This window comes from Chlorocebus sabaeus, chromosome 18, assembly GCF_047675955.1.
Source record: "Chlorocebus sabaeus isolate Y175 chromosome 18, mChlSab1.0.hap1, whole genome shotgun sequence".
In the NCBI taxonomy this organism is placed as follows: domain Eukaryota; kingdom Metazoa; phylum Chordata; class Mammalia; order Primates; family Cercopithecidae; genus Chlorocebus; species Chlorocebus sabaeus.
This window is the reverse complement of record NC_132921.1, coordinates 60,093,188-60,107,467: the sequence shown is the minus strand read 5'-3', so window position 1 is coordinate 60,107,467 and position 14,280 is coordinate 60,093,188. Positions and strand designations below refer to the sequence as shown.

Here is a 14,280-nt window from a genome sequence, read left to right as displayed (position 1 = left end):
CTCATGACACTTACAATCTTGCAGGGGAAGTATACAAGTAAATATGTAATATGTTGAATGGTGACAGAAGCTGTGGAAAAAAACAAAACAGTATAAGGGAATAAAGGGTTCCCAGATGAGAAGTGGAAAGATGGGTATCACAATTTTCTATAGCATGATTATAAAATAAATTTGTACAGAGACATAGAGGAAGGGAGGGAATGAGCCACATAGACAGATGGGGAAGAAACATACCACATGTGCTAAAAACAACTGGCAAGACCTTGAGGGAAAGTAATGCTTGCCCCATTCAGGGAAGAGTGAGGAGGCCAGTGCAGTGAGAGTAGAGTGGGCAGGGGGATGTGAAAGGAGGGGATGTCAGAGAGGTAGCCTAGGGTGAGATGATATAGGGCCTTGGAGACCATTGTAAAACTTAGAGCTTTACTGTAATTAAAACAGGAAGCTATAGAAGGATTTTGAGACGAGGAGTCATGTACTCAACTCACATTTTTTTTTTTTTTTTTTTTTTTGAGACGGAGTCTTGCTCTGTAGCCCGGGCTGGACTGCAGTGGCCGGATCTCAGCTCACTGCAAGCTCCGCCTCCCGGGTTTACGCCATTCTCCTGCCTCAGCCTCCGGAGTAGCTGGGACTACAGGCGCCCGCCACCTCGCCCGGCTAGTTTTTTGTATTTTTAGTAGAGACGGGGTTTCACCGTGTTAGCCAGGATGGTCTCGATCTCCTGACCTCGTGATCCGCCCGTCTCGGCCTCCCAAAGTGCTGGGATTACAGGCTTGAGCCACCGCGCCCGGCCTCAACTCACATTTTTAAAGGATCATTCTTATTGCCATGGAGAATAGATATAGGTGTCCTAGTGTAGAAGTGAGCAGGCCACTTAGGAAGGTAAGTGGAAGATAATGATGGCCCTGATGAGAATGATAGCAGCAAGAAATGGTAAGATTCTAATTATATTTTGAACATAGAGTGGGCAAGATTAGTTGATGGATTGGATATGTTCTCTAATAGAAAATGGGAAATCAAAAATGACTCTAAGATTTTTGACCCAAACAACTAGAAGAATGGAGTTGTCATTTAACACAAAGAGAACTGCAGGTTTGAGGTTGAAAAACTTAAAAGTTCAGCTTAGGGCATGTTAAGTGTGAGCTATTTATTAAACACCCAAGTGATGATGTCAAATGGGCAGTTGGCTGTAGGCAGTCCTCTCTTTGCAAGATTCCAACATGCACAAACTTCAGTTACCCAGGTTTAGTTAAATAACACCAGTCCTCCAAAAATATGATTCAAATTGCATTTGCCACATTATAGTAACTGAATAATCGCATAAAGTACAGTTTCACTGTTTCTCCCATCCACAAATCACTCTGTATATAACAGATGTATACTATCATTAGTGACCAACCATGTCACTTCTTTCAGAGTCTGCCTGACTGATTGATCACCAGCTGGTCACTGGTACGTCTATTATTCAGTTCACACACAGCAAAATGTGTCACTGTGTTGTCTCCTGTCTCTCAGTAATAAGCCCACATGACATTCCACAAAAATGGATTATCAAAAGAAGAAACCGGTCCACAAAGATGAAAGGGCAGCAAGGAAAAACATGACAACACTAAAAGTAAAATTCAAATCAAATATAAATGGAGTTATAGAAGAAATAGCTGCCCCAGGAATGTTGACACTGCCACTGTTTAAGACACTAGAATGTAGTCACAAGCACTTCGTGAAGGTGAGTTTATAGACATAAAGGAGGAAAGTTGTTGTAGGAAAAAGACGAAGATGCTCCAGAGGAATATGTCAGAGCAAGTGATTCAGGCAAAATCTTTCACATTAAAATAACTCTTAGAGATATGTCACAACATCTAAAGCACAAAGGCTAAAATGTTGGAAGCTGATCCAAACTTAGAAAGAAATATGATAATTTGCCAAGGTGTAGAATTGATGCTTACTCCATATTGAAAGTTATATGACAAAAAGGCAAGCACTGTTCAAAGTAGTCCTGATAAGTGTTTTACAAATAAATGAAACACTTTCTCAATGTTTCTAATGTTTTAAATCAGTGTACTAAACTAAGTAAATATTAGTTTTAAAATACTACTTTTTATTTTTTCATTACCTCATATGTTTACAACCAACAGTAACAGCCTAATATTTTGACAAAATTTTAAGTCCTGCAACAATCAAAATTTTTATTGCGAATTATTAAGAACACTTTGAGCTGTCTCAGTTTGCACAGTCATTTTTATGGCCCCACACTACTGCATGAAGCAAGAACTGCCTGTGTGCAAATTGGGAGTTTAGGAGAAGAAATTCAGCTGGAGACATAAATTTGCAAATGATCACTACAGAGACAGTATTCCTGAATGGTATCACCTGGAGTACAGATAAAGAAGAGATCTAAGGATAGAGCCCTGGGGAACTCCAATGTTTAGAGATAAAGTAAAGAGAAAGAATCAACAAAGATGACTGAAAAGGAGTGGCTGGTGAGCTAGGAAAATCAAGAGAGCAGTATCCCAAAGCCCATGAAGGCAGGAGTTTCAAGGAGAAAGCAATCAACTGTGCGGCTGGTGGAGAAGCAAGACAGACCTGAGAATTGACCACTGTGTTTGGCAATATGAAGGTTACTAGTGACCTGAGCAAGAACAGTTTCAAGAAAATAATTGGAATGAGAGCCCGATTCGAGTGAGTTCAAGAGACTGGAAGGAGAGGAGTGGAACAATGACTAGACAGCCTTCTGGGGAGATTTTTCTGTAGGGCATGGCAGAGTGCAATGTGAGTCCATTCTGTCTCCTTAAGAAGGACACTATCACAGCATGTTTATAGGCTAACATAATTAACTAAAGAATTTATACCAGGAGATGTTGACGCCAGGAGAAGGGATAACTATTAAAACAGTGGTGTCCTTGAGAGTGGGTAGTACCTCGTACTCAAGTGGAAGGTTTACCCTAGACGGGAACAGGCCTAAGAAGAGGCTCAGACATTTGACTTCTTCAGGACTCAGCTGCCTCAAGTGTATAATGAGACAGCACCAAACCAGAGAGTCTCAAAATGTAGTCCTCAGATCAGCAGCATCGGCATCACTTGAGAATTCATTAAAAATGCAAATTCTCAGCCCCCATCCAAAACCTACTGTATGAGAAACTCTGAAGGTGAGGCCCAGCAAGGGGCGCTTTAACAAGCCCTCCATGGGATCCTGATGCACCCTCAGTTTGGAGAACCACTGGGCTAGATTATCTTTAGAATCTCTGGCTCTAACATCAGTGACTTTATGCTTCAATAATCTATAGCTTCCAATTTCTATTATGTTTTTATAACACTGCCATATTATTTTCAAATAAGTTTATAAAACCCAAGCTGTTTTCTAATATTTTTCAGTGCAAAAATTCCAAATGTCTGTTTTCAACCTCCAGAAACAATAACAACATTTATACATCTTAAAATCGTGTTCGAAATCGTTTCTGAAACAACTTTTTCATGGTGAGGTAGTCAACTTAGCTTTGAAGGCATCAGTAAAGTGCACAACTTTTTCTTATCATTTTTAAATAATACATAAGTCTACCTTTTAATGAAAAAATCTTTGGGAATTAACAGCTATTGCTCTCAAGTTGTTTGGAATTGTTTTGTATTGCTTGAAGTGTGTTATTCCCCAGAAGTAGAGCAGACAAGGAACGACAGGTGACATTAATCCAGTCCCATACTGTTGCTCTTTGTGGACTTGGATCTCTCTTCAGCCACACAATGGAGGAAATTCCATACAAACAGAGGAAGCCAGACTCTTTCCGGGAGAACTTGGTAGCTGACTTACTATATTAGACATTGATGCCTGCTACAGATAAAACCTGGGAAAAGACCTCCAGGTCCTATTCTCCATTGTTGCTGCCTGAGTCCAGTGTGTACGTCTCAACTGTGTACACATTTCCCGGGGTGGGGGGCCACCAGCACACAGCTGTCTGTGACAGGATTGCTGATGTTTACAGTAGCAAGTTCACCCTGCTTTATGCCAAAACATGGTGTTTCTTATTTTAAAGATGAGAACAATTCCTTCTCTCCCCTCACTCCATTGTTATTTGGTTTACCAGATTTACAGGAGAAGGAAGCAGTAAATTACTAAAGAAGAAAGTGTAAATCTCACCAGGGTGTGCCTGTTTGAATTTGGATGAAGTTTAGCATATCAATCAGACGTGATGATATGAGAAAACAGGTCCTCTCTGCTTCATGGTAGGTTGGTTTGGGGAAGTGAAAATAAAAATTCAGTAGACACTTTCCTATGTTGATGTCCACACCCTTCTAGAAGCTCCAAGTTGATCAGATGTCGTAAATGCCCAGCTTGATGGCCACAGAAAGCCAGCTAGTTAGTGAACAGAAAGGACTCTGCTAGCTGGGAATGCTCATTGCCAGCAAGCCTTTCTTGATGGTTTCCAGCCTTTTCTGTATTTAATTCGGTTAGTTAACATTGCATTCTCCCATCAGGGTCTGTTAATAATGATGTGTTGGGAGAAAGAAGCATGCAGTGGGAGGGATGGAAAGGAGACATGAAATTCCTATTTCTTCAATCACAAAAGTAAAAGAAAATAAAGGAAGATTTACCTTAAAGTACAAATTATTTTCAAACCACATTTATAGAAAGCCAGTATTAAAAAAAGGTCAGTTGATGCATAAAGAACATACCTATAATCTAAATAAATTATCTGTTCTTCATTCTATTCAAGAATGTTTTCCTGAACAGCTGACTGTTTCTCCCTGGCTCAGCCGCCTCCCTTTCCTGCTGTGGCTCTCAACACTGGCTACACACTGAAGTCACCCAGAGAACTTCAAAAGTACTGAGGCATAGGTCTCACCCTCAAGGATTCTGAGCATTTTTTAAAGTTCCCCCAGGTAGTTCTAAAATGCAGCCAAAGTTGAGATCACTGCTCTTCTGCCCCTCAGCTCTCCATCCACCCTCCAAGACCAGCACCTTGGGGTTCCCTTCTCCCCCAGAGAGGCTGAGATGATAAAGGCAGACCTGGTCATTCTTAGGTCACCGATTCCCAAGTTGCCTGATGTAAGAATTACTCGGGGCACTTACCAGACATATACATCCCAGGACCTTCCCTTGGAGATTCTGATTTAGTAGTTCTGGGACAAGAACCTGAAGTCTACATTTGCCCACATGAGGTTTATGCAAATAGCAAAGTTTGGCAAACACCATTTTAGGACTTTTCTGCTCAAAGTGAAGTCCATGGACCAGCAGCATGGGCATCACATGGGAGCTTGTTAGATATATAGAATCTCTAGCCCCTCCCCAGGTCCACTGAAGCAGAACCTGTTTTTTTGTTTTTTGAGACAGAGTCTCATTCTGTCGCCCAGACTGGAGTGCGGAGGCACGATCTGTGCTCACTGTAACCTCCACCTCCTGGGTTCAGGCAATTCTCTTGCCTCAGCCTCCCAAGTAGCTGGTATTATAGCCACCCACCACCACGCCCAGCTAATTTTTGTATTTTTAGTAGAGACGGGTTTTCACCATGTTGGTCAGGCTGGTCTCAAACTCCTGACCTCAGGTGATCCACCTGCCTCAGCCTCCCAAAGTGCTGGAATTACAGGCATGAGCCACCTCGCCTGGCCAGAGTCTGTATTTTAACATGATTTCAGGAGATTCATATGACATTAAAATTTCTCCAATTGGTTCGCCTAACGTTGGCTTCCAAAGTTTTGATTCTTTTTCCCTATCTAATTTAGACTCACACCTATGATGCAATAATAATTACTCATGAGAAATATTCGTACTAAAACTAATAAAATACATTAGTTGGATTATCATAAATGGGCCGATTACTTTAAAACATTTTTATAAGTGGATATTTCTGGCTTGTTAGATTCTCCTTTTGCTAATATGTAAGATGAGCCTTAGAGAGCCTCAGCATTAACTCAAGAGTTGAATGTTGCACTCAGTTCTATTATTTATTTTAAAACATAGTAAACATGAATTAAAAGCTCAGGGTTGGAAAGAACTTTAAGGATGACTTAGTCCTGACTTTGATCTGAATTACTACAAATGTCCAAATCAAGTGGCCATTCAGTTTAGATATGAACATCATCCCCACCCCCAAACATGAAAGAGAACTCATTATCTCCCTATATAGTCCATTTCATCTTTGGTCAACTATGACAAAAAAAAAAAAAATCATGCATCGAAAAACTATCTCCCTGCATTGTTTTAATTAAAAAGCTTTCTTATTTATGGAAAATTTTATAGAATTATAGAGATGATAGCACAGTTTATAGCAGGATGCAATTTATCTGCATATGTTTAATTTATTACAAATATTAGTTAATGTCTAATAGGTGGTAGGCAACATGCTGACACACCAGCAAACAAAACATAGGCCCTGCTCTCAAAGTACTTGCCAGCCCAATAATAAAAAGAATAAATCAGGAGTTTTAAATACTTTGTTAAATGTGATAAAACAGGGGTAAATACAGGACCACAGGAGGTTGTCAGAGGGACACTTAATCCAGTCTAGAGGATAAAATTCTGGAGATGTGACATCTTTGCCAAGGTTGAAACATAAGTGGCTCTAAGTCAGTGTTGCCATTTCTTGCATTGCATGAAGTGGTTTTATCTTTTCTCCGATGCTATGTTAAATATCTGTTAACTAATAACTTTCTACTTGCTTTTGGTTTTCAAAATTTAGAACAGTCCAATGCAAGAATCCAATCTCATCCTCTGATTTAAAGACCCTCCCTCTTCAAGTCTCTGGCATCTTCAACGTGTCAGGACTGGGAGGAGGAAGGAGGAAAAGGGCAGGTGTCTATTTAACTGGACACAGTGATAGTTTTTTCAGTGTGCCTCTGGTTAACACGGACTTTCCTTGATGTCTTCACTCTGCAAGTCCTTAAATGTAGGCTCTCTTACAGGAAACATGTGTGAGTTCCTTTCCACTACTCCATTCCCAGACACTTCCCCTCTTCCACACTCACCCACTGGTCCATTCTACAGCTTCCAGGAACCAGCACCCCCTTGCCTGGCATTCCTCTTAACTAAAGTTTTGTCAGGATATCTCAATTTAGCTATGTCTCACGGAGTCCATTATTCCAGTTTTCAGGATGCAAGATCAACATACCAAAAATCAATCTGATTTATAAACACTGGAAATGAACAATTAAAACCCCAAATTTTTAAAACAATATCATTAAGAATATGGTCAAAAAAATTAAATACTCAGGTATCAATCTAACAGAAGTGTCCAGGTTGTGTTTGCTAAAAAGCTATAAATGGAACACATACTGTGTTTAAAAGTTAGAAGACTCAATCAATGCAAAATGTCAATTATCTCCAAACTGATCTATAAACACAATGCCAATCAAAACTTAGCAGAATTTTTTGTAGGTGGAGACAAACTGATTATATAATTTATATGGAGGGGCAAAGGAACTACAATAGCCAAAATAATTTTGAAAAAAAAAAGAACAAAGTTGGAGAATTCACACTGCTTGATTTAAAATTACTATAAACATATGGTAATTAAAACAACATACTATCAGAGAAGGGATCCAGCCGGAAATCAATGGGGCAAAATAAAACTACACGCAAATATAATCAATTGATTTGTTTTAACGTGCAAAGGGATTCAAAGGAGAAAGGATAGTAGTTTCAGCAAATGGTAGTGGAATACCGGACATCCATATGCAGAAAATTAACCCATGCCTAAACCTTACACTTTATGGCCAGGCACGGTGGCTCACACCTGTAATCCCAGCACTTTGGGAGGCCGAGGTGGGTGGATCATGAGGTCAGGAGACAAGAGTTTCCTGGCTAACACAGTGAAACTTTGTCTCTACTAAAAATACAAAAAATTAGCTGGGTGTGGTTGCAAGTGCCTGTAGTCCCAGCTACTGGGGAGGCTGAGGCAGGAGAATGGCATGAACCTGGGAAGTGGAGCTTGTAGTGAGCCCAGATCACACCACTGCACTCTAGCCTGGGCGACAGAGCGAGACCTTGTCTCAAAAAAAGAAAAGATAAAGACATACATATATATATTATATATTTAATATTTAATGTATTATATATTATATATATTTAAATATATGTCTTTTTAAATTTAATTTAAATATATTATATATAATACATTAAATATATAATGTATAATGTTTAAATATATTTTATATATTAAATATATAATTATATATAACATAGTTATAATATATATAATTATATATTATATATTATACATAAAATAATATATAATATAAATTATATAAAGGTAAATAAATATATTGTATATAATATATTATATATAAAAAATCAAAATGGATCATAGAGCTAAATGTAAAACAGAAACTATAAACTTTTAGAAGAATGCATAGGAGGAAATTTCATAACAGGGTTAGGCAAAGAGTTCTTAAACATGGCATTGAAAGGACAATTCATTTAAGAAAATTAATAAATTGCACTTCATTAAAATTAAGACTCTTTCCTCTGAAGCTCCTTAAAAAGCTAAACATAGAATTACCATATGACTGTGATTCCACTCTGAAGTATATAGCCAAAAGGACTGAAAGCAGGAACGCAAACAGATACTTGTACACCAATGTTCATTGCAGCGTTCTTCACAATAGTCAAAAGGTAGAAACAGCCCAAGCGGCCATTAACATCTGAATAAATAAAAGTGGTATATACATACAATGGAATGCTATTCAGCCTTAAAAAGGAATTAATTCTGACACATGTTATAACATGAATGAACCTTGAAAACATTATGTTAGTGAAATAAGCCAGACTCAAATATTGTGCAACTCCCCTTATATGAGGTACCTAGAAAAGGCAAATTCACAAAGATAGAAAGTAAAATAAAGGTTATTGGGGTTTGGGGAAAAGGAGAGAATGAAGAGTTACTGATTCATGGGAATAGTTTCTGTTTTGGGTGATGAAAAAGTTTTGGAAATAGTGGGGATGGTTGACTGTGAATATAATTAATGCCCCTAAATTGTACACTTAATAGTTAAAACAGCAAATTTTATAACTATATATAATATACAAGTATATTTTATATATAAATTTACATAAATTTCATATATTTATATATGTAAATATATAAATATATACATAGTGGCATATATATATGTCACAATTTTTTTTAAAAAGAATAAGGTCTAAAAAAATCTTTCCCCTGTGAAAAACACTGTTAAGAGAATTAAAGGACAAGCTACAGAGCAGGAGAAATATTTGCAAATTACATATCCATTAAAGGATTTGTATCCAGACACTTCACCTCAGAGGATGTAAGAATGGCAAATAAGCACATGAAAAAATGTTCAATATCATTAGCCCTTAGGGAAATGCAAATTATGATACTACTACAGGATGAGATACAATTACAGGATGAGATCAAAAATCACGACAAGACCACATACTGGATGGAACAACTCAAACTCTCATATGTTATAGGTGATCATTCAAAATGTTACAGCCACTCTGGAAAACAGTTTGGCAGTTTCTTATCAAATTAAACATGTACTTATCCAATGACTCATCAGTGGCACTCCTAGTTATCTACCCTAGAGGAATGAAAACAAATGTTTATAGAAACTATTTATAATCATCAAATCTGGAAACAACCCAAATATACTTCAATGGGTAAGTATTAATAAACACACTGTGGTACATCCATCCACTGGACCAGTACTCAGCAGCAAAAAGGAACCAACTATTAACATTGTCTTAGTCAAGACTGCTGTATACCATAGACAGGATAGCTTATATGACTGACATAGATTTCTCACAGTTCTAGAGGCTGAGAAGTCCAAGATCAAGGCGCCCTTAGATTCAATTTGGTTCTTGGCTAAGGCCTTCTTCCTGGCTTGCCAAGAGCAGCCTTCTCATGGTTTCCTGACAAGGAGGAGAAAATGAGTCCTACCTAGTGTCTCCTTTTTTTTTTTTTTTTTTTTTTTCTTGAGACAGTCTTTCTCTGTCGCCCAGGCTGGAGTGCAGCGGTACGATCTCAGCTCATTGCAACCTCCGTCTCCCAGGTTCAGGAGATTCTCCTGCCTCAGTCTCCTGAGTAGCTGGGACTACAGGCTCCCGCCACCACGCCCAGCTAATTTTTTGTATTTTTAGCAGAGGCGGGGTTTCACCGTGTTAGCCAGGATGGTCTGGATATCCTGACCTCATGATCCACCCGCTTCGGCCTCCCAAAGTTCTGGGATTACAGGCATGAGCCACCGTACCCGTCTCTTCCTCTTTTTATAAAGGCACTAATCCCTAATCCCGTTGAAGGACTCCACCCTCACAATCTAAACCTAATTACCTCCCAAAGGCCCCACCTCCTAATATTACATTGAGGGTTAGGATTTTAACATAGAAAGTTGGGGTTGGGCATAAACATTCAGTCCGTAACAGATACACACAACAACATGAAGGATTATCAAAGATAGTATCCTAAGCCAGTCTCAAAAGGTTATATGCTATACGTTTCCATTGATATGATATTGTGGAAAAGGCAAAACTATAGGTAATGAGAACACATCCGTAGTTGCCAAGGATTAAGGTAACCACAAAAGGATAGCATGAGGTAGTATTTTGGGTGATAGAACTATTCTATACCCTGATTGTGATGGTTATTACATGAATTTACATGTGTTAAAACCTCTAGAGCTAAAACTCTCCCCCAAAAAGTCAATTTTGCTGTATATTAATTTAAAACATTAAAAGGTGGTGTTAGATTCTAGTTAGGGAGCAAACGTATCAGAAAAGGACATTTATGTAAACCTAAATGTACTACAAGCCAGGCTCGTTACTAGTTATAACTAGGACATAGAGATTGTCTATTTAAGGAAAAGGATTTTTTTTCCAAGTAATGGAACTACAGTTAACCTTACAAACTTCAAAATAGTAAAATATGCGAAGAGAAATTAACACTAGCCTGTGAATCTGGTAGTGGGAAGAAGATTCGCTGGCAGAGAAATGAGGAGTCCTGCTCAAGTATCAGACTCCAGAGCACATCAAATGGAGCCTGAGCCTGAAGATGAGTGTAACGACAGAAGAACGTGAGCAACAGTCAGATCTGAAGAATGGAGAGGCATTTCTTCACTGTTCCACTTTTTTTTATTTTATTTATTTTTATTTATTTAATTTATTTATTTGTTTGTTTGTTTGTTTGTTTTGAGACGGAGTCTCACTCTGTCGCCCAGGCTGGAGCGCAGTGGCGCAATCTGGGCTCACTGCAAGCTCCGCTTCCCGGGTTCAAGCCATTCTCCCGCCTCAGCCTCCCGAGCAGCTGGGACTACCGGCGCCCGCCACCATGCCCGGCTAATTTTCGTATTTTTAATAGAGGCGGGCTTTCACCGTGTTAGCCAGGATGGTCTCTAACTCCTGACCTCGTGATCCACCCTGGCGTGAGCCACCGCGCCTGGCCGTTTCTTTTTTTTTTTTTTTTTTTTTTTTTTTTTTTTGTGAGACAGTTTTGCTCTGTCTTGCAGGCTGAAGTGCAATGGCGAGATCTCGGCTCACTGCAACCTCCGCCTCCCAGGTTCAAATGGTTCCCCTTTTGAAGAGAGCGATTCAGAGGGCCATTAACTGTATAAGCACAAGAAAAGCCCAAAGAGTGTGGCGCTACCTAGGGAATACAGCTCCAAAGCCTCCCGCGTGGAAGCTTCCCTAAGGGAGAGCTGGTAACATGTATGCTAAAGCCCACCTTAAACCTCCTCTGGATTCAAGCTAAAGGTGAGAGGGAAATTTTCCATGGACTCTTGCCCAGCAGTTAATTACAAATGGCAAATTTCACATCATCTCTGCTTTGGTGTTCTATGTTAGAATGGAAATACAGACGGACAAACTGTTTACTTCTTTCATTTACTTTGTAGCGCTGGGGTGAGGGGACTCTAGGCTGTTTTGTTTCAAGGAATTGTTTAGACTTTTTATTAATTTTAATTAAGACGGAGTCTCAGTCTGTCACACAGGCTGGAGTGCAGTGGTGCAATCTCAGCTTACTGCAACCTCTGCCTTCTGGGTTCAAGTGATTCTACTGCCTCAGCGTCCCGAGTAGCTGGGATTACAGGCGCTCATCACCACGCCCGGCTAATTTTTGTATTTTTAGTAGAGATGGGGTTTCGCCATGTTGGCCAGGCTGGTCTGGAATGCGTGGCTTCAAGTGAGCTCCCTGCCTTGGCCTCCCAAAGTGCTGAGGTTACAGGTGTGAGCCACTGCATCCAGCTCAGATTATCAAAGTGAGGGTAGATTCTAGGAAATAAAACAGAAGATTATAGAAGTGAATACTTTAAGAATTTTAATTAATGCATAGAAAATAATGCATAGTGCTGGTGTCAGAATATTTTTGCTATGTTTACTATATTTTTTTTGAATATTTATTTCTGAAATTCGTCCCTTCATTTGACAGAGCTGTATGTGGATTACTACAAATATCCACCAGAGGGAGACTCAAGACTGAGTTTTCCCCTTGGGGTTCCTTCAGGTTTAATTAGTACTTGGGCCAAAATCTCTACCACATGTTATTACAGGGAGGCAATCCAAGACGGAGAAGAGATTTATGGTTCTGGAATGAGATAAAAGGATAAATAAAGGGATGGTTCTATCCTTAAACATCCCTGCTTTTTCTCTGGGGCATGGGTCACTTTCTCTTACTGATCCTCTGAGGTTTGCAAAACTGAGTTATTTGTCTGCTTTTGAAAGCAAAGCCCTTAGGACTCCTGGCACTATCCACGCTGAAAAAAACTGTAGGAATACTCCCACCCCACCTACCCACTACCAAAGAAATGTGTCATTCCACTTACAGGAGGCATTTCCTAAATTCAAGAGATCCCTCCAGGGATTATAAATGTTCTGCCAGAGCCAACGGCAATCTAGTCCCAAATCATACCATGGAATTTGGTAGAGGATGGTTTTAGTCTTCCGTGGAAGTCTTCATTTGTTAGTTCATTCAACAAAGAGGAAGACTTTATTAAGAGGCAGGTATTGTTTCACTTTTTAAAAAATATCTCAAATTATAGGAAAAATCTAATAATGAAATGAACTCATCATTAATATGCAGAAGCTGTTCTAAAGCAGATTTCTGAATAGAACATGTTGGTATAGTTACATTTGAGATTTTAGGAAACATTTTTATATCACCTATTATGTGCAAAGGGAAAAAGCTTTTTGACAAACAGATATTAACATAGCAGTACAACTATGAGGCACTGCTGGGATTTTCCTTTTAATGGTTTTTTCTTTTTAAATAAATCAGACATATATGGTAACACAATTACTTTCTATTCACGATCACCTAATTTGCCACATTAAGCCCTGAAACCAAATATTGAAAATGAAACTAAAATTAGACTGCAACCTGCTACCCACTAGGGAACAAACACCTCTACATGGCTTGGCTACAAATTTAACAACAAAAAAAAAGACTTTAAATCCCACTTTAATACTAGGACTTGGGAGTCTGGGGTCGGGTGAAAGTAGGGTAATAGCAAAGGAGATTTTTCCCTTACTACTAGGTTAAGCAGGCTGTTTGTACGGGGAAGGAGTGACTGGTTAAGAGTTAAGCTCACAGAGTTAACTCACTGGTTAAGAGTTAAAGCTGGTTAAGAGTACAAGCTCACAGATTTGTAGTGAGAAAGAACCCAAGCTCTTGGGCTCTAAATCAGTTGTGGGAACCAGTGAAAGGTAACATACAGGACAGGATGTTTTTAGCGAGATCCCCTTCAGCTATGGTTTCTGATGCAAAATGTTCTCCTGCCAGCACCCAAGACCATAGATGCTGTGGCGGTGGTGGCAGCAAACACTGGGCATGCTTGGACGGGCAGCCATAGGATTGCCACGGCCTCAGCAGAGTCCAGTGGACACAGTTCTTGTGATGTCTGCTGGGAGTCATGGGAACAAGTGGGAATTTATCTTTGGTTCCGGAGGACATAAAATGACCCGTTACTTCCAGTTACGCAATAAAAGAGAAACTTAAGAAGGAAAAATGAACCAGCATAAAATGTAAACTTAGCTGTGTCTGTTTTGGTCCTAAAGGAGCAAAGGTGATTGGATTGACTGCAGAGACTATGACACCTCGCCATTTCCTCTTGTCCATAAACAGACACAGAATTGCAAGAACTTTTACGGCCAAAGGTTAATCATAGAAAGGGATTGGTTTCCATCTCCAAGAAACAAATCCGTACAAGAAATCTGATGACATGTTCCTGGATGGACCATAAAAATCATTTTCCTAAATAACATCAGCTAACTCTCTGGATTCTATCTTTGGGACTATCCTCAAATTCATTAGGGAAATCATTATATTGAATTAGTTTAATTTTACC

The 14,280-nt window shown here is 39.2% G+C and overlaps 1 long non-coding RNA gene across 5 annotated transcripts in view; it reads right to left on the bottom strand.

The window, feature by feature from the left end:
• The window catches only part of LOC103222644 (uncharacterized), a 353,739-nt gene that overhangs the window by 218,575 nt on the left and 120,884 nt on the right, over positions 1–14,280 (bottom strand). The window lies entirely within an intron of this gene.